A 19,964-nucleotide genomic window follows, 5' to 3' on the forward strand; every position below is an offset into this window, starting at 1 on the left:
ACATGTTTAGGACTATATTATTTTATACAATTTAAAACCCATTTACTATGTACAATTTTGAAGTGACGTCATCACATTAGTGGTGGGGATGATTAGACAAATTTTGGTTAGCGTTTTACCATCTACATGATATTTCTAATATAAATACAAAATTTCACAACAATCGGTCCAGTACTTTCGGAGATTATCTGTCTAATAAAAATCCGGGACGGCAGACAGACGGACAGACGGACAGACAGACGGACTCGATTACAATACTTCCTTTGCTTACACTCGGGAAGTAAAAATACAAATGGAATGATAAATCACAAGTACAAACTCATCATATTTTGTACATTTTAGGGAGGACATATTCAGCAAAATTTTGGGGTGACGTCATAAATTTTTTAGGGGAGATGAGGAAATACATTTTGCTTAAAAATTTACCATGCTTATCATAGCTGTAAATTATCTGCAAGATTTCAAACATTCGGTTCTGCAGATTCCAAATTAAATTGCAAAATGTTGGTTCATAATTTTGATTTTTTTTCAAAAAATCTGGTCGTTTCGGGTAAAAATTCAATTCGGAGTCATTAACTACATGTGTAGGACTATGTTATTTTATATAATTTAAAACCCATTTACCATGTACATTTTTGAAGTGACGTCATCACATTATTGATGGCGATGATTAGGTAAATTTTGGTTAGCGTTTTACCATCTACATGATATTTCTAATATAAATACAAAATTTCACAACAATCGGTCCAGTACTTTCGGAGATTATCTGTCTAATAAAAATCCGGGACGGCAGACAGACGGACAGACGGACGGACAGACGGACAGACGGACGGACAGACGGACAGACGGACGGACAGACGGACAGACGAACAGACAGACGGAAACGGGAGACCTTTTTCTTTGTCTTCTAGGGGTCAAGAAAGGTCGAGAAAATGTAAAAGTAGAGAGTCGGCCGACGTACTCGATTACAATACTTCCTTTGCTTACGCTCGGGAACGAAAAAGTAATTTTTACTGCAACGACTTGTTTTCGTTCGCAAAAAATTTTTGGTCCATTAACTTCTTTGTGTTTACGTCCTGATTTTAAAATTTTAAACTAAGTGGTTCGACCGGGTTTAAATTCCAAATGTTCGCGAGCACCTTCCAAGGGTTTATCAATGGTAAAATATTAATTACTATTATATTTCCAAATTAGTCGTTGCAGATCCTTTCTAAATATAAATTTTTTAAATATATATAGGGTGATTTCCAAATGTGTGCAATAAAAAAAAGGTGAGGAGCTCACAATAAGATTTATTACACTGTGTAAAGTTAAGTGGTAGCAATTTCTAGAAAACATTATTTGAAATTAAATATAAATTGTCATACACGTCATTGGTAGTGTTTCTTGATCTACGATAACTACTATGACACACTGATAAGCAACGTGTAAAAACACGAGAAGGGCTAGTCATGTATCAGTTGGTTGTCGCGTATGATCGGTTAATGTCTTTACAATGGTGAATTTTTCCAATTCAGAGAATGTCGACATGGTGATGTTTTATGGTGTGGCTGATGGAAACGCCGCGAATTGTGAATCGAGCGCTTTCCAAATCGCGCGAATATTTACATCAGCGGTACAGCATCTCCGAAATCATGGTACCGTCAAGCCTCCAACTCAGGATCGTGGCCGCGCAAGGATCGAAATTATACTGCAAGCTGAAGAATAAATTTTGGAACGCGTCCAAAAAGAGCCCGACAACTGAAAGTGTTTACATCGTTTTTCGTGGAACGTTTTTCCATCTACTGTTTGAAAGGTGGATCAGTGGCATTTAATTTGTCTTTTTTTTATATTTTCACATTACTATCGTACATGATGTCGTGGTCACAATTATTGCATATATTTCGAAATCACTCTGTATATTGATGTTAAAATTTTGTAGGGACTGGCCTAAAAGTCTTTCAATCGTTGATCGTTTAAAATGGACTTACGTTTAATATTCCAGCGAGTCTCCATACAATATCCTTTCTGGTAAAGTCTGGCCTATCCTTTTGAAATTGCACAAAACACTTTTTGATTGCAAGTTTTTGTTATACAACAACAATTCTTGGTATTTTTAGTATTTTGATAGAGAATTAATTTTCGTAAATTCAGCGCTTTCAATACCACAGCAGTATTTGATTTGGAGCAATAAGGCAACAAACACACTGACGGCAGCGACCGCAGCGAAGACTTGCGGTTATTTCTTTAAACAGTTTATTCAACATATAAAAACTAAACCACAGCCACTCCTTATCCAGAAAGATCGTGAATGGAATATAATTATATTACAACGTGCTTGCAGCAAGCGAACTGAAGTCTAGAATGTTATTTCAAAAAGGACAAGTACAATTCCTCATTTAAAATCAACCTAACAAGACGTGCCCGAGGAATGTTCAGTCAGCCATACCGTACCTATAAACTATATAATAAAAGAAACAACATAACGAAATTCTACCACATTCTGCAAGTTTTTTGTATTTGAATTTCAGACTCCTTCAAATCACTCATCTTTGCACAAAATATCCAGACAGCAACACTGTCTTCCGGCTAGAACTATCACACTTGTAACCTCGAGGTCCCGAACCTCATAAATTCAAACCACACCACCCTTCAATTCCTTCAACCCGAAACGTCAACCACCTATCATGTCCTCCACCACCCCCATCCTCCCCCCCCTTCCACATGCACATGATCCGCATCGCAATTAAACCACCCTATCACGCACCCGTCACTGTAATCATTTTTTCAGCCATCAATCAGAAATTCGAGCAAATGACACGCGAACAAAGGGGTTCGGCCCCCGCCCCCGCTCCGCATTCCAAACGCATCGCTAACAGATGTAAATTCCGACGGGACGAATTCGATCCACGGAGGCATCAGTTAGCCCGGAACATGCTCGTGTGCCAAACAATGCAACCTACACTGTTTCAACATGTTTATGACATTTTCTGTCTGCGGCTGATTGGATTTGGTGGCGGCGCCGCGTGACGGCTAATTGAACTTCATGGTATTGTTGTCGATTTTTTACGGCGTGTTGACAGGGCGAGATGAGAGACTGGCAGGTGGGAGTGAGGATAATTTTATAAGTAGGTCGCGGAGTGGTGAAAAATGATAATAGGGTTGTGGGTTGGCAGGGGCAAATTGCCTAGTTTTGTCACTTTTTCAATTAGTTGAGGTGAGGTTTGTTGTGAAACGGGAAACTTATCTGATTTGGATGTGAGCGTGCAGCCTACACATGTGGGGTGTTTTGCCGTTCATTATACGAACTTTAATGTGTTTTAGGCTGTTAGTGCATGGTAATTAATAGTGAAGGAGTAAAAGCGTTGCATGACGTAAAGTGTCAAAGAATAAAACGGGTGAAACGGATTGGTTAGTACAAGTTACTAGGCGGGAAACTCGTTATTATATCATTTGTTGTTGACAGTGATTGGAACAATTACTTTTAAAAAGTAATGCATTACAATTAGTCATTATTCGATAACAATAGTAATTCATTACAATTGCAAATTAATTTTTTTTAAAGGAATTCATTACAATTACTCATTACTTTTAAAAAGTAATGCATTACTTTAACAATTACTTTTTGCGCTTTGAAAAATTTGATGAAGACACAATTGTAGATATTTGTTGTATTGATTCAAAGGGTCAAGAAAAAACGTCTTAGAATGAAAAAGGCAATGAGTGATTTATTTTACTAACGCTTTTATTACATATTCACATCAGTAAATAAAATAAAACAAATAAATACTTCACCCCAGAGGACTATATTCATAATTTAGAGGCTGGACACTTTCATACAATTTTATTGTCAGATTATGAGGGGTTTAAAAGTACGGGCTCTATCGGTTTCCTGTTGTAGATGTGAGTGGACCAGAAAAATGGCTAAAGTTTGTTTGACCACAAATTTTAAATATTCTGCCCCTGCTTACTCAATTATTTATTAAGATATTTTATTTCTGTAAAGCGCAATGGATTTTTTAATACAATTTCCACTACTCTACCTTTTTGACAATTTAAAATCCATCCATAAATAGCGAAAACCAGATAATCTCATACTCATCACAATTTTAACGCGTTGTAGGTTTTTTTTGACAACAAAATTTAAAAAATGGAAAAGCAGTCTGGGTAGGGTTTTTTACGCTCATTTCAACGGTGTGAAGTTTATTACAATCGGACGTATACTTTTAACAAAAACTTGGCCAGAAGTTTATATGCATTTCCATATACTGGAATATGCTTTAGCTCAATTACTTGTAATTGAATTACTTCCAACAATTGGTTGCATAAACTGGAGGACAATAAGTTGAAACGCAACAATTTTATTCATAAAGTAAAAAAACAGTATTTTCATCTAAAGGCGATATAAAGTCTTCCTCTTGTTCATCTTCTAACTTCTATAATGCACTGGTTACCTTGGGTTTGTTTTCCTACTAGAAACTTGTCTGTAGCTACTTTTATAATTATTCTTCTTTCATTTTCGAGATGTTTTATTCTTGTCCACTTCTTTACTGGTTGTTCAGTGCTTCTTAATGTATTTACTTCCGTGGTTTCTGAGAGTTTCAGTCTTATTGCTCTGTGTTCGGGTATCAAGGGCATACCTAATGCGTAAGTGGTGATCGCACTACTGATTTATACACTCTATTTTTACTTTAGTGTATTTTACCTTATGATTAAAAAAATAATCCAGAGCTATTATATATACCCAAAGTATATCCTCTTTAACTTGGCAACGTACAAAATCCCTAAGCAATGCATTTTATATGGGAGGATTTGCGGCGATGTTCTCAATTATCCAAAAACCTACCAATTTCTGAAGAAGTTGATACATGAATCTTACGCAGATTATCATAAAGTTTTTGTTATTCCGCTTCTGATTATTATAATTTATTAAGACTTGATTTTTATACAGGGTGACTCAGTTTAAATGACCCCAACATATTATCCATTCACGATCTTTGTATAGTAAAGTAGGCTTTGATATTTTTTCTTTAAGTTGGATAAACTGATTTGATGATTTAGTTTTTTGTCTGTCAGGTCAGGTCAGGTCAGTCTCATTGACATTTGCTTCGAGCAAATTTTGCCATTTTTCTACTTCATTTATTAGATCAGAATTAGTAGACGCAATTTTTTAATCAATCAAACAAAGGTTTTAATTTTGTCAGCATAGATAATTTGTCATTGTGACAGATTCACAGATCATTGCGACATTATTTAAAAAGAAAATGCCTAAAATAGTTTTACTGCAACAAAAAATTGCAATAAAAAGATGTTTTTTCACTAGCAGCCATGACGCATGCAAATGTCGACTCATTTAGTGGTAGCAAATTCAACTTTTGCGACCACCGGTTCAAAAAGAAAAATTGAGGTTATGTACGCAATGTTTGATGTGATTATTTCTTAAAAAATGAACAAATGTGTGCTACAAACATTACTTGAGTATACGCATGGTAGTTGGTAGACGGTAGAAGATAAAATGATTAACTCAGCGACAAGTATAAACGGTTTTCTTTGTGTTGAAGATTTCGATTAAGTTTGATTAGAAATCAAAACAAAATCATGTTGCGTCAAAAAATTGGACGTTTATTTTTTCAGTTTATCGTCTTATGGTTTCTACTATTGAAAAAAATAGTATATTAACCACAGTTGCAAAGCTACTTCTAGACCTCGCGCTTCAGAGCCCTCGACGCTGCGCGTCTCGGGTTCTAATTTGCGCTCGGTCTAGAATGCTTGGCTCTGCAACCTTGGCTAATAATATACTATTTTTGCAGTTTTGAAAAGACAGGCCCGATCTTTCTTTCGAAGAAGTAACTATGAGGGTCTCGAACATATTTTCTGTAATGTAAAAATATGCTGCAAAATATTTTTTAATTTTTTTTCTCATAGGTGGGAACATCAACTGTGGCGAAAATTTTATCAACAGGGGACCAAAATTTAAAAACATCACTATCTGGCAAGCGAAAACCAACGGATTTATTTACAAATTATATGTTTCGGAAAGACCTGCAACGACAAATTTGACAACTTAATAAAAAAATGGAATATTTCACTTTACTGTAGATACTCTTTTGGCATATTCTAGGGGACAGTTGGAATTTAAAGGGGGGCGAACCACATTATACAAAATTCTTAAGTCAATGGGTTAAACACTTTTGCGACCCTTTATTTCCCTAAAGGGTCGCAAAATTCTATGTGAACAAAAACATGTCGTTGCAGCCAAAATTACTTTTTTGAGAATATATTTACAGTTTTTAAATTCTTGTGAAAATTTGACTTTCGTGTATTTGGATGAAACATGGATCTATCAAAATGGTTCGTCCATTCGTTGCTGGGTGCACGATACTGATCTAAAAAGCAATCCCACCAAAATTAAAAGTGAAGGATCAAGGTTTACTATTCTCCACGTGGGTTGTTCAACTGGGTTCTTGGATGGTTGTAACAATTTTTTAAAATAAAAAAATAACGATAGAGACTATCATAAAACGATGGACGGGACAATTTTTCAAAATTGGATGGTTAATCAGCTCATTCCTCTTTTAGCAAAGTTGAACCAAAAATGTGTGGTGGTTTTGGACAATGCACCGTATCATTAGGTTCAGTTAGATAAACTACCCACTTTTTCTAGTAAAAAATATGAAATGCAAGAATGGCTCATTAAATATAGTGTTGAATTTGACAAAAAATTTTCGAAGAAACAGTTGTGGGATTTAATTAAACCCTTCAGAAACAATAGAAAAAAAAGATATTTGGTAGACGAGACATTAAGAGAAAGTGGCCATGAAGTTCTTAGATTATCTCCGTACCATTGTCAATATAATCCAATTGAAATGGCGTGGGTATTTTGTAAGAACTATTACAAGAAGCATATAAATTCTCAACCTTCATTAAAAAATAGGGTGGAAAATTTATGACTTGAGGCGTTTTCTAAATGTACTCCAAGCATGTGGCAAAATTTTTGTGAACATTCTGAAAAATTTATTTTGGCAGATTGGGAAAACAATATGGGAAATCGTTCGTACGAATCTATACCTCCTTTCGTTATTTCGCTAGGTGAATCTGATTCAGAATCTGAATTTGAAAATGACGGTGATGATACAGATTTTCATAGCGAAATAATGGAAATGGAGTGAATTGTAGCTTGCCGGGGGGTTATATTTTTACGAATCTTTCGTTCTAACTTTACCAAGGTAGTATGTGAAAAACTACCTGACGTACAACAAAATAAGTATAATTTTAGTTAGATCATCCACGTTGTTACTTTGCACTAAATTTTAAGCATTTTCATTTTTTTTTGTAACTCTTCATGGACCTGGAGAAGGCGTATAGTAACGTTCTTATTAATAAGCGTTTGGAAGTACCTACTTAGTAAAAGCAAAATAAAGAGCACTTACGTAAGCATTAGTAATAGCTAAGTATAGATAAATCATTCAATTTAAGGCCGGAAAAATGTTTCAGAAGAGCTAAACCCATCAAAGCACTAGACCAAGGTTGTTGTCTTTTACCAACCCTTTTAGTAATCTTACAAAAGTGAAAAAAGAAGTTGGAAAATATGGAAATAGGCTGTTCACAAAGGTCGAAATTTCCATTTCTAAGAAGAGTGGGCGAGCAGAACGAACTGATGATTGAGAATTAAAGATGAGATGCTAAATGTGGAATGCAACAATAGTCGTATGTAGAACCCCCATTCATATAAAAACAATGTTTAAGTGAAATTTTAGTGTTTGTTTTTTACATATGAAATAAACACTTACAGAAAGCCGAAGAACTGTTTTAAATAGCGTAAAGTTTTATGCTTTCTAAGCAATGGATACCGTTAACTTGGTCATTGCTACTGAAAACTGAAAGTATCGGCAACAATGTTTATATTTCTGGCATATTTTTTAACCTTTAATTTAATAAAACATAACCTAACGAAAAAGTTCAGGGAATTTTTATTCATCTGTATCGAATACCAACAAACTCACTAGATTTTCATGACCAATCCTACTACACCCGGTGTCTGGAAAATGGCGGATTAACTCTTCAGTACGTTATATACGGGGGTTTCGGAAGTCCCAAAAAAATAATAAAAAAATTCTTTATGATGTAGATTACGAAAAAAACCTAATTTTATAAAAGTAAAATTGGCAACACTGCACACACCTAATGCTTGAATACCTCCGGCCTACTTTCTGGTGACTGAAATCCACCTTCGCTTTAATCAGGCAAACATTGTTTGCAAATTGAATTTTATCAAATTATTACAAAAACAACACAGCCATATCTTTGTGCATTTTAACTGAAATGGTAATTAAACATGGTCATGGGCGAGAGAAATACTAACTAAAAGTTTTACTACTAGTTATTCTGATAATGAATGTGTAGTTTAGTTGTTAACCGTAGCAAAAGAACCAATTTTAAAATCATTATAACTCCACCAAAATGTGAGAAGGAATTTTTTTACTATTTTTCCCAGACTCTCCAGTTGATTGTTAAGAGCGTGGCGGAGAGTTAATTCGCCATTTTCCAGACACCCGGTATAAAGATCGTGAACGGATAATACATTATCCGCTTATTTTTTGATTAACAATGTAATTTTCAAAATGACATGAATCCAAGTTAGATTGTCTTTTTATAATTTGTGTAAGATTCATGTAACAACTTCTTGAGAAATCGCTAGGTTTTTGGATAATTGACAACACCACCGCGAATTCTTCCATTTAAAATGCATTGCTTACGACTTTTGTACGCTGTCAAGTCAAACCCGAACGCATAATAGACTGTTAACTCTTGCATCGATAACAAAATTACCAACATTTGATCGTCCTGTCGTTCCACTTGGTTCCACTGCTGCGATCCAGGATGCAATCACATAGATCCAATTAATTCCAGTTACCAAATAGGGTTAAGTTGGCGTAAACAAGGTAATGGAATTTACACATTTATTTAATAAATAGGAGTAATAACGAAAAATGAAGTAAGCAATAGCAATTATTCCTTCAAAGCAGTGACTGAAAATAGTAATCGTTGACTTCTAGGCACATTGAAACTCGTCTTCTCATACTATCAGAAACACGCATTAATATGTTCTAAGTAACACTGTTGTACTGGTTTCTAATTTTGGACAGGTTTGTTAAAGAGGGTATTTTTCAAGCGAGGAAAGTATTTTTCAAGGGCCTTGCAAGTCTTAGATCTTGACTAATTATTCTGTCCTCATAAAATTGCTGCAGATTAGCGACATCATAGAAAACCCAAGGAGAGTATTCTAAGGAGCGACAGTCTCCCTAGCTGTATGGGCAGTGGCCCCTTCTTGTTGGAAGCATTCTTGCATCTGGTGAATAAATACATCCATCTAGAATACTGGTCCGCCATCTTTAACTAGATCCATATATCATTTATGAAGATATTAAAACCCAGTGAACCCAATATTGATTCTTACGGTACTCCTGTCTACTGTCGAAATTGTTTAGAATTAAAACAATTTTTTACATTTAAACAATTTCATGTGCAAGAAATTTAAGAAAAATGCCAGTTTTATTTGTAAAAAAATTCGCAGTTTTGTTTTTAATAAAAGAATATACTGTTACGAAACACTCTCGTACGATGCCTATGGCCGTCGAGAGCTTTCTGGTCGTACGCCGGTGATCACTCATCGAACGCGTACGTGGCGTTCGCATAAAGACAAGTCTGGAGCCGGCTACCGGAAGGATCAATCTAGAAAAATGCAAGGGTTTAAATAGAGGCCACCGTCGGGAACCACGAGTCCAGCGAATGTTGCAAAGATTCAACTAGTGGAGTCACGAGCGTCCAGTGAAATTCGCCGGAATAATTTCTGTACATAATCGTTGCAGTAGTCAGTCGTGTAAATTCGAGTAAGGAATAAATTGTTGAGATTTTATTCGCCCGCCCAACGTAACAATAATTTCATATGTCACTGGTTGTTTCTACTTTATCTTTTGTGGTTAGGACAGATTTTGGAAAGTTTCCACTAAGAGGAAAATTTACTCTAATTTAAGAGATGATTAAATAAAACTGTCAACGGCTTCGCGAAAATTACCACAGTCCCTTATAAAACAAATGCTGGTAACGGTAACTAATCATAGTTACTCGTTATGTTATTTTTTAATCTTTGATAGCACATCATTTTCAAAAAACAAAATTAATACATGTGTATATAGCACATTTTTATTACACTAGAATAATTTAGGTTATCATTGGTGGAACAAATAGAAAGGCACAAGTTACAACAAGGGAAGAACATGATAGCAGTGGAGAAAAAGGATGGATGAATGAAATAAAAGTCGCTGGACATTGGGTGACAAGAAGAAATGGGGAGCTAGAGGAAGGTTTAATAGAGGCAAATACAAGAATAAAGCAACTGGAGAGAGATAAAAGGAGAAATAACTTGATAATTAAAGCCTTATCCCCGAAAATCAATGATAATAGGGTCATCAAGGAAACACTGGAAAATGAGTGATAAAGCCTTCATAATAGAAATGGAAAATATGATCTATAAGGTAAACGTCCCAAAGAACCAGAATAAACTTAACGATACACACGAAAATAAGATATGTATATAGTAAGATATGATAACAAATTAGAAGGAAATTTAAAGTATGATCAGAAGATTGGCTAAGAACGAAACTGACCATAAACGGGAAACAATAGAAGTGAGACAGTATCAAAGGCAAGTTAATGAAAAAACCTGGAAGTATTGAGAAAAAGATTCCAAAAAATTACCTATAGAAATTTCAACATGGGAAATTATTGTGGTATACCGTCCAACTAAAAGTCAGAAAGGAAAGATAAAGGAGAAATTTTGGGAAGAATGACAGCAACAAGCTGATAAAGCGGATTTTTTTTTCGTTTTTGAGATAAAATTCGCTAAAAAATTGATAAAAATGTGGTTTGTGCTACTGATTTACGGCAAGCCATAAATAAAGTGATTAGTTTACATGCAACTTGGCAGTTATGTCGCAGCAAGAAAAGAAAAGCACCCAGGACAGAGCCCTGCGGTACACCCGATGTAACAATTATAAATCTAGAACTGTAACCGAAGCAATGAACATATTGATTCTTGTTTCGTAGGTACGACACAAACAAGTGAATTAAATTAGGTGTGAAGTTACGCGAATAAAGCTTTTTAATTAAAACACCATGGTCCAACTTATCAGATGCTCTAGAGAAGTCAATAAATATAGGGTGATTTTGAAATATATGGAATAATTGTAACCACGGCATCAAGTACCTTAGTAATGTGGAAATATAGAAAAAACAATTAAAAGTCGAATAGGGCAAAAGCTCCATGCACTAGCCTCGATGCGATGCCACTGATCCACCTTTTAAACAGTAGGTGGAAAAACGTTCGAGTAATAACGATGTAAACACTTTCAATTTCAATTAAACGTAAAACTGGCTTTTTGCTGGTTATTATTCATTCATTCATGTAATCATTCATCGTTAAAGGTCAGTGCGAAAGATTATTAGTTGTAGAAACCGATTTTTGGTAATGCTTCATTGTGATCGCACTTTTATTCTGACGGATATTTGGTTCTTGATACAACGATTCCACATTGTTTATTAGAACAAAAATAAGAGCAACTTAGAATGCTACTACCTTTTTACAAGGAATGTTGAAAATGTTGTCCTTGACTAGCAATACAGACTTCAGCACGTCGCAACATTTTTGCACGGATACATAAAAAAACCCCGGGAGTTTCACGAACTGTCGCGGCTGCCACTTCCACTCGCCCACAGAGAAAAATCACACGGATTGAGATCGGGTGAACGCGAAGCCAAGCTATTAGGCCGTTTCTAGCCACCCACTGGTTAGAAAAATGGTTATTTAATCATTCAGTTGGCCTTCCAACACATTGTTTAAAAACTCGAGGTACTATCCCGCGTTTAGTCTGTTTGGTAACACATAAGGTCCAACTAAGCGGTCATTTACGAGATCGCCCGATACATTTATGGAAAAGCGTTTTTGAAATCGTATTTCTCGACGAGCTTGGGGATTTCCACCGGACCAAATATGAATGTTGTGGCCGTTGAAAACAGCATTGCGAGTGAATTCTGCTTCCTCCGTAAACAGAATGCAATTTAAAATTAGGGTATTCACGACACTGCTGTACCAACCAATCGCAGTAATTTACACGACGTGGAAAATCATCGGGTTCCAAAGCTTGCACTTTTTGAACGTGGAACGGATGAAGGTCTTGTTCTTTTAATGCATGATGCACTACAAACTGTGAAACTCCAACTTTAGCTGCAAGTAAGCGAGTGCTGATGTCGGGCTTTTCGTCAAGGCGTTCCAAAATTTGTTCTTTCGCTTGCAGTATTTTTTCAAAATAATTTTTTCTAGACATTGCTACCACTTAAGAACGTGAACTGTACATAGTTTAATAATTCTTATTGTGAGCTATTCCTCTTTTTTTTATTGCACACATTTCGAAATCACCTGTATAACGTTTGTTTGTAACCCGTTGTCAATGGAATTTGCAATATGTTCTTTAACACCAAAATGAGACTTGTATGAGTTTATTTCTACTTAACTGAGCACATCAGAAGCCGTTTGGTGAAAGTTTGTTATTTCTTATTTCACATCAGAATCAGCGTGTGATGATTATTATCATCGTACGCGATTAACTGCAAAATTGTGTTTTTATTTTTAACTACTGCAACCCTTCTAATTGTAAGAAAAGAAGCAACACAACAAAAGCCACGCGAATGTTCTAAACACAGAAATGCAAACTAACGTGAAGTCGTTCTGTTTTCTCTAAACACTTTGTTGCGCCTCTCCCCGCCGCCACCGAAACCCGTCGCTTCCTCTTCTCGAACCAAAAACTATTCCACTCTAACCATAAATTCGAGCCGACACTGTACAAATAATCCAATTAGAAGAGCTGAAACTAAACTTTGCGAATCCTGTAAACTCTCCATTCGAACTTTCGCAAAGTTTGTGGCAAACGCGACTCAAACCGCCGCCAGAAAAACACTCGCAACCTTCATCCGACAACTAAAAATCTCCCAAAGTACGAAAAAACGAAAGTAAACATCGTCATGTGTGATTTTGGAGCAAACAGCGCGGAAATCCTGGAGGAAATTCAAATAACCGTCTCCTCGTGATGACTTTGTCTGCTCTTCCAATGCGAGCAATATTGCAGGAAGGCAAAACGTAAAGGCGGTGGCAGGACAGATGCATGGGCGCCGACAAAATAAACTATAAAGGGGATAGAAACATATTTCGAATAAAAAGAAAAACATTTGCTTGTATCATTGATTTAAACAAAACAACTACCGTCTTGTTTTTTGTTCCATTGTGTTTTTGAGATTTTTATCACTAGCGTTCATTGATTATAAAAATGAAACCGTTTTTTTTTTAATTAAACTCGTGAAATTACGCTAATTCAAAGAGTAACTTGTGTGATTGGAGTTAAAGGATTCCAACTTACTCGCGTTCTAGTTTTGATCAAATTTTATATTGTGTAGATTACTGTCGATGGTAAAATACTAACCGAAATTTGTCTGATCATTAGAGAGCGGATTTCTGTCGGGCTAGACAAGGCCAAACTCGGTACGGCTCGTACGGGATGGGAATTCATTGCAGTTACCGGCTGCACTTCGTTTATTTGAGATTAGAATAACGCTGCTTCGTTGCACTCTGCTGTTAATTCCAGTTCTCATTTAGTTAGCCGTTTGATTAATAAATCGTTAATTGTATTTATGGAATCAAGTGACAATTAAATTCAGTGATTACCTATCACCCGCTACTGAGTCCCGGCGATGCAGCGCGTCCCCACTAAAATCGTGACGTAGCCCGACAGAAATCCGCTGTCTACTGATCATCCCTGCCGTGGCGTCACCTCAAAGTTTTGCATAGTATATTATATATAAAATAACGTCGTTTTGTATTTGTGATTTTAGAATCCATCTTATTTTTTTACTTACTATATTAATTTTTGTTGTTTGATCCTTTCAATAGTGAAGCTGTTCTTTACATGCATAATGCAAAGCAATGGGAAGCTTGGCTTGTTGCGTTTTTTGTGGTACTTTCGAATGCGGGTCGTTGTCGCTCATTGTTTACTTCAAGGCTAATACTACATAAAATATAATATTGTCTCCAGTTTCAACGATGCTTCTAAGTAGACTATTTTGACTCTTTGGAGTTTTGAAATAGCTTGTTGAAATAGATGAAATAGAGCACGCTTTACACTAGTAAAATGAACTAAAACAATTTCTCTTTAAAGTCTGCGCCAGGAGTAGCGAAACCATTATTTACGCTTCATAAAATTCAGCATTATAACATTAAATTAATGGCTTAATTTTACCAGACGAAAATTTAATTTCATATGCAAATTGTTGTTAACGATGTTTTACGACATCTGTAATTTGACAAATCCACAACAATAAATTATGTTTACAATCGAAAAAAATTATTTAAATTGCATCAATAAATTAATAAATTTGAAAATAATTTCAATTGCTCGTCAGTTTAATTAATGTTTTATATGGCAACTGTTCACACTCTCATGAATTGTGTTTTTGTATATTGTCAATTATTTCTTATGTTTCAAAAAACCGAATTATATATTTTAAACATCAGGAAATCCCGTTTTATCCCCAGTAGTTCCAGCAACGCAAAAATAAAGGAAATTTGATCGCAGGTAAAATCGAAAAATCTAGACAAATTTTTATTTTAGTTGAGTGTTGTTCCTTGTCACATTGTTTTAAGGAAATAACGTCTAGCCATTTTTAGTAATTTAATTTAAGTAGTTCGCGGAAGCTTTCAACAAGCGATTTATGTTACATGAGATTTTTACTAAGACTGTAGTAGACAAGAGTTTGTTCAGCCTCGATAATGCGAGCTTACGAGAGAGCTTTCATGAATGTTTCGTACAACCAGTGTTGAAAATTGCCACTCGTCGTGATGATGGACTTTTTAGAGTTTTAATTAAATAAAATGTCATCTGTCACAATAAATATAATACCCGAAACTTTGTTTCTGTTATTTTCGTCTTGAGGTAAAACTCTTTCGTTGTTTCTTTGCGTTTTTCAGATTTTTATCGCTTTTATCATCGTGGCATTATCGTAAATTTGAAGAATATTTTGTGTGTTTGAGATTAAAGCGTTCCAATTTGTCGAATTTGTTTTAGCAATAACAGTGGTATATTTTTAGGAACAAAATAAAAAAGAGGTTCCAGGTGCATCCGTCTGACATTACCACTGTGAATGAACTATCTATAGATATCCCTGGTCGCCTTGAGTATTGTAGAAAACTGGTTTTAAAAGAACCTCAGTAATGAAAGAGGCGGAACAAATCAGTGCCCATTCTTGATGTATTAATTATTATTTATGAAAGCCTGTATGACGTTGGTAAAACTGATTTTTTTAAGTGATTTTCTGGATTGTAAAGCTCCTGCATTATCACAAAATGTAAAATTAGATAAATAATACTGTTGAATTCTTTTGGTTTCTAGTCTAGTTTTCGCTGCCCATTATGTCACCAAATTACGTAGGTTGTGTCTTAGAACATACAATTTGTGTTGTGGTTGGTTGCCTATATTCGCGGGGCTCAACAACCTAAACTATGTTTTGTTCTCATTTTCAAAAATTGATTACGCTTAACGTTTTTCCACTTTTTGACACAAATTTTTTTTATTTTATTTTTTTATTCAACAGTGAATCAAAACTATGTAGATGTGTTCTAGCACAGAAGCAAAATTTTTATCTCCAGACAAATGCTGTGTGAAGATCATACTTCCATAACGGTCAGCAAGGAATGGTGAATGGCTGTATCAAGCCCGACCTTGTTTTCAGGAATTTCGCGAAAAATTCCCTGTTGACTTACCGTATTTAATAATAATAATTTATTTCATTGTGTAGCAACGTGAGAAAATGTTAGTTACAGAAGTCTGGAAACTTGGAAACTGCCATCTTGAGACTGTTGTCTACCTATATTTCATACTGACAACTTTCCCAAATAACCTCTTAAAATCTAAATTATTTTTGACTTGAAAGTAATCACATTGTTCTCTAATTACGCCACTGGGGCATTTTTTTTCATTTCATCCCCGATCTGAATCTAGAATAATCAAACAGATATCTCTCCAAAAATCAAACTTCAAATTTACGTTTAATCTTCTTAGCATTGTTACTGTTATTATACGTGACAGACAAATCCAATCAAAAATTCGTTTCGCTAAAGCTGTATTTCCCTACCTCTTGCAAATTTAATTTAACAGTGACATATAACCCCCCCAAGCCATCTGAATTCCTCCACCTCCCCTCATTCTCGCCTCACCCCCCAAAAATTCCACCCCTTTGGTGCAGTGCGGAGGACGATAATTGTTAAGGTGTTCAAAATGAGACATCTTCGTCGTAACGTCGGGAGCCTCTTCGCCTGACTTCGCGTTAAATTGGCCGTAACCCTCCGGAGGTGGAGGGTTTGTCCCGATGCAACACCTTATTAAACTCGAACTCGCAGCGATCCGGGGTGACGTGTGGCCATGGGCGGCGGAATAGGGGCAAGAAACAATGTATAATTTATAATAATTTGACAAGGTGTGAATTCGTTATCTTGAAGGTGTACATGACATAATTATGTACTTGTACAACACGAAAATCTGTAGAGGAATATTTTTTTTGTATTGAATAATTAAAGGCTTTTTTTAAGTCTAAAACAACTATCATGTAGAGGATATTACAGCCTACACAGGGGTAGAAATCCTCATTTTTTAGCTATTGTGGATTAAAGCAAAATTTAAATAGCGCATTTTTTGTAAATGTAGACAACCAACATTTTTTTTCACTACTAGCCTCAGAAGACTTTATTATATATCGTGTTTGATGCTTGAGAAATTACTGTTCTCCACCTTACCCAATAATGGATTTTTCTCTCCTACTAGTAGATAATGAAAATAATTGACAGTATTGCCATGGTTACCTTAGAATGTCGTAGTTGAGGTGTTTACTTGACATTAAGCTGCCACATTTTATACATTGTTTATTAATGACAGATGATGTAGAACTGGGAAGCTGAAATTTCTTGCGAAATCTTAAATTTGCTGCCTGGACCACACTCCAGCAAGAATGCCACCAGAGCAATCATGAAAAATCTATTGCAGTTATTCTTACGAGCACGCGACATTTTTAACCTCTAATTTGTGTAATCTGTTAAGAAGTAGTATTTTTATAATAAATAATGAAAATGTTAATGTAGAAATAATATTGTGTTATTCGAAAGACAAATGTTTATTAAAAAATTGAGAATAATAAGTATTAACAACAAAGTAACTAAAGATTAACACCTCAACTATAATTATTTGAAATAATAGTTAATTGTGCAGTTGTGGCACGTCATATTGATTCCCGATGTATTGCGATTGGAGGTAAAGTTCTCCACCGGTATAGTTATTTCACTGTTTGTAGCAGCATGTGTGGAAGTAGATGGCATTTCACTACACACGTCTTCACTCCTCTCACATAAAATATTGGAAGAGCTAGGAGCAGGTAGGTTAATGTGATGAGGTGTTCCCTGAATTATATTTGCAATTCTTCTTTTGTCAGTGAGAGACTCCTCAACATACCCTTCAGCAACCATTGAGCTTTTCCAGCCCCCATGGCGTTTGAGTGATAATATGTCCCCACCCATATCAGCCAAAATAGTCGCTGATGTTCGCCTCAATGTATGGCCAGTAAATTCGTCGACATTTGGCAGTTGTAGGTATTGAGCTATTTTATAAGGTGTCTTGCTTATCGTATTATGTCCCATGTTTTGTCTAGTCGGTTTTCCACCTCTAAACCCAATGAAAAGCCTTGTCATATCAGGAGACGGCCTTTTTGTCAAGTATTTTTTAACCACATCAATCCAGGTGGGCTCCATAATGACAAATTTTCGAGAAGATTTTGTTTTTGTTTGAGGGATATTTATGACTATCATATCCTCTCGTGTATCTACATCTGTCATTTTCATGTTGCAGAGCTCATCTGTCCGACAAGCTCCTGCAATTCCTATAATGAGAATAACCTGGAAGCAAATGTAATTTGGCGTTTTTTAAAATCTCATTGTCAATTAACAGAATTACCTTAGACGAAAGAAAAATTTCATCAGGTGCTTCTAAAATAAATTTTGTGATTTGATGCTTCTCAAAAACAGCCGCCTTTTTGGGTGTGTAGGAATCATTTTTGCGTTTGAGAAAAGCAATTACTTTATAATATTTTGAAATATCCACATTTTCTTTTAATTTAAGAGTTTGTTTTAACATAGAAAATGTGGCCCATAGACTGGAAGCTTTTTTGTTTTTAGCTTTTTCTTCCATATAAACAAGAAGGACATTTTCTGACACTTTGGCCACTTTTTTAATTTTGCACCAATCTTTGAATTGTGCGTAAACTTTTAAGTAGAACTCTTTTGATTTTTGTGGCAGTAATTGATCACACTGCACGTTACTTGCTTCTTTTCGGATTTCTGGCGGGGTGCACACACTAGTATCTTCGTCGCTAGTCGACATTTTGCTCTTTATTAAGATTTTTGGTTTAATGTCATTTTTATTCATTTGTTTTCACAGGCTATTTGATTTTCATGGATATCTTAAATTCGTTCCGACTTTTATACATTGTCATTAAAGAAAAGTTAAACAAATGTGCTAGTAGTGAAAAAAATAATATATAAACCACGGGAGAGAACCATTTTATAGCCTCGCTTTCGTTATTACCCTCGACGCTACGCGTCTCGGGTATAATTCAGCTCGGCTATAAAAATTGTTTTCTCTCCCTTGGTATATAATTACTATTATTCGCTGGGGAAGTTCACAACTTGGAGATTAGATGCATTTTAAAGCCTCTTTCAAGAAAGACTTGGAAAATGTGTATATAAGATGGATGTTGTTATCGACACAAAGTGTTTAACCTGAAGGTTGTGAAATCGTAAAATGATAAAGAGTTTGGATATTACGCGCAGATTTTAGGCTAAAAAAGCCGAAATAGACCCTAAAATAGCCGATAAAAATGGGGGATTTAGGTCCGAAAATGGAATTTGCATAGCAAATTAGATATTTTTCTAAATTTTCCTTTTGTCTGTCAGGACATTTTTATACCCAGGGAAGGAGAATGTTTGAAATTAGAAATTTCAGTGGGCTTCATTTTTAAATCTTTTTCTATATTTTCGCATTGTACTTACTTTGCTGACAACTTTAAGCTCTTAGTAACCGGTATTTTTTGACTTTGGAATTTGATTTTGGACATTTTTAAAAATGACACAAAATACTAGATGATAAACAATTTTTAAAACGTTGTTACACTTTTGAACTTCACTTTATGAAATCCCAACACGAATTAATTGACACAGGAAGGGAACTCGAAAAGAAAGTTGTAGGAGAGCTTGGTGCATTTAACAGATCAAAGCTCTTCTTAGAAAAGAAAGAGACAACTTGTGTTGGGGTCTGTAAATGGGTGTTTGAATTATTTTAAAACCTACATATCCCCTTAGCAGTACAATAAAATTTGGTGGTTTTGATTGTTTCGCCTTATAATTATCATTTCTTTTTTTAAGAAATTACATTAATTTCGCAAAATTGCTGTTATTTATATTTTTATTCACAACAAGCAATGATCTCAGCGGGGACTAACGTGCCCCAAGTGTCGCAGATACAGGAACTAACTACACTATTTTTTGTTGGGGGGCCCATTTTACAAATGTTTCGACTGCTGCTTTCTTAATTTTTCTGGTATCAAATCTTCCGCATCTTTTTCTACCATCTGATCTATATCAAAATTTTTAATTTCACTCACCTTTTCTAAATATTTTGCACTTCGATGCTATAAATCACTATTAAAATGGGGAACTGTTAAAAAAAAACATATTGCTAAGACATTTTAGTTAATTTCTCCTATTAAAGTGACACTTGAATTAATTTTTACAATTTCGGGTTTAAATTATAATTTAAATAATAATAATAATATTAATAATA

The 19,964-nt window shown here is 35.1% G+C and overlaps 1 protein-coding gene across 1 annotated transcript in view; it reads right to left on the reverse strand.

Annotated features, from left to right (window-relative positions):
• Positions 1-19,964, reverse strand: part of LOC135142395 (TWiK family of potassium channels protein 7-like) — a 555,364-nt gene that overhangs the window by 15,752 nt on the left and 519,648 nt on the right. The gene's annotated exons all lie outside the window — the stretch shown is intronic.

The sequence above is a fragment of the Zophobas morio genome, unplaced genomic scaffold, assembly GCF_036711695.1.
Source record: "Zophobas morio isolate AGI-343-1 ecotype UQ-CSIRO unplaced genomic scaffold, CSIRO_AGI_Zmor_V1 ptg000046l, whole genome shotgun sequence".
In the NCBI taxonomy this organism is placed as follows: Eukaryota; Metazoa; Arthropoda; class Insecta; order Coleoptera; family Tenebrionidae; genus Zophobas; species Zophobas morio.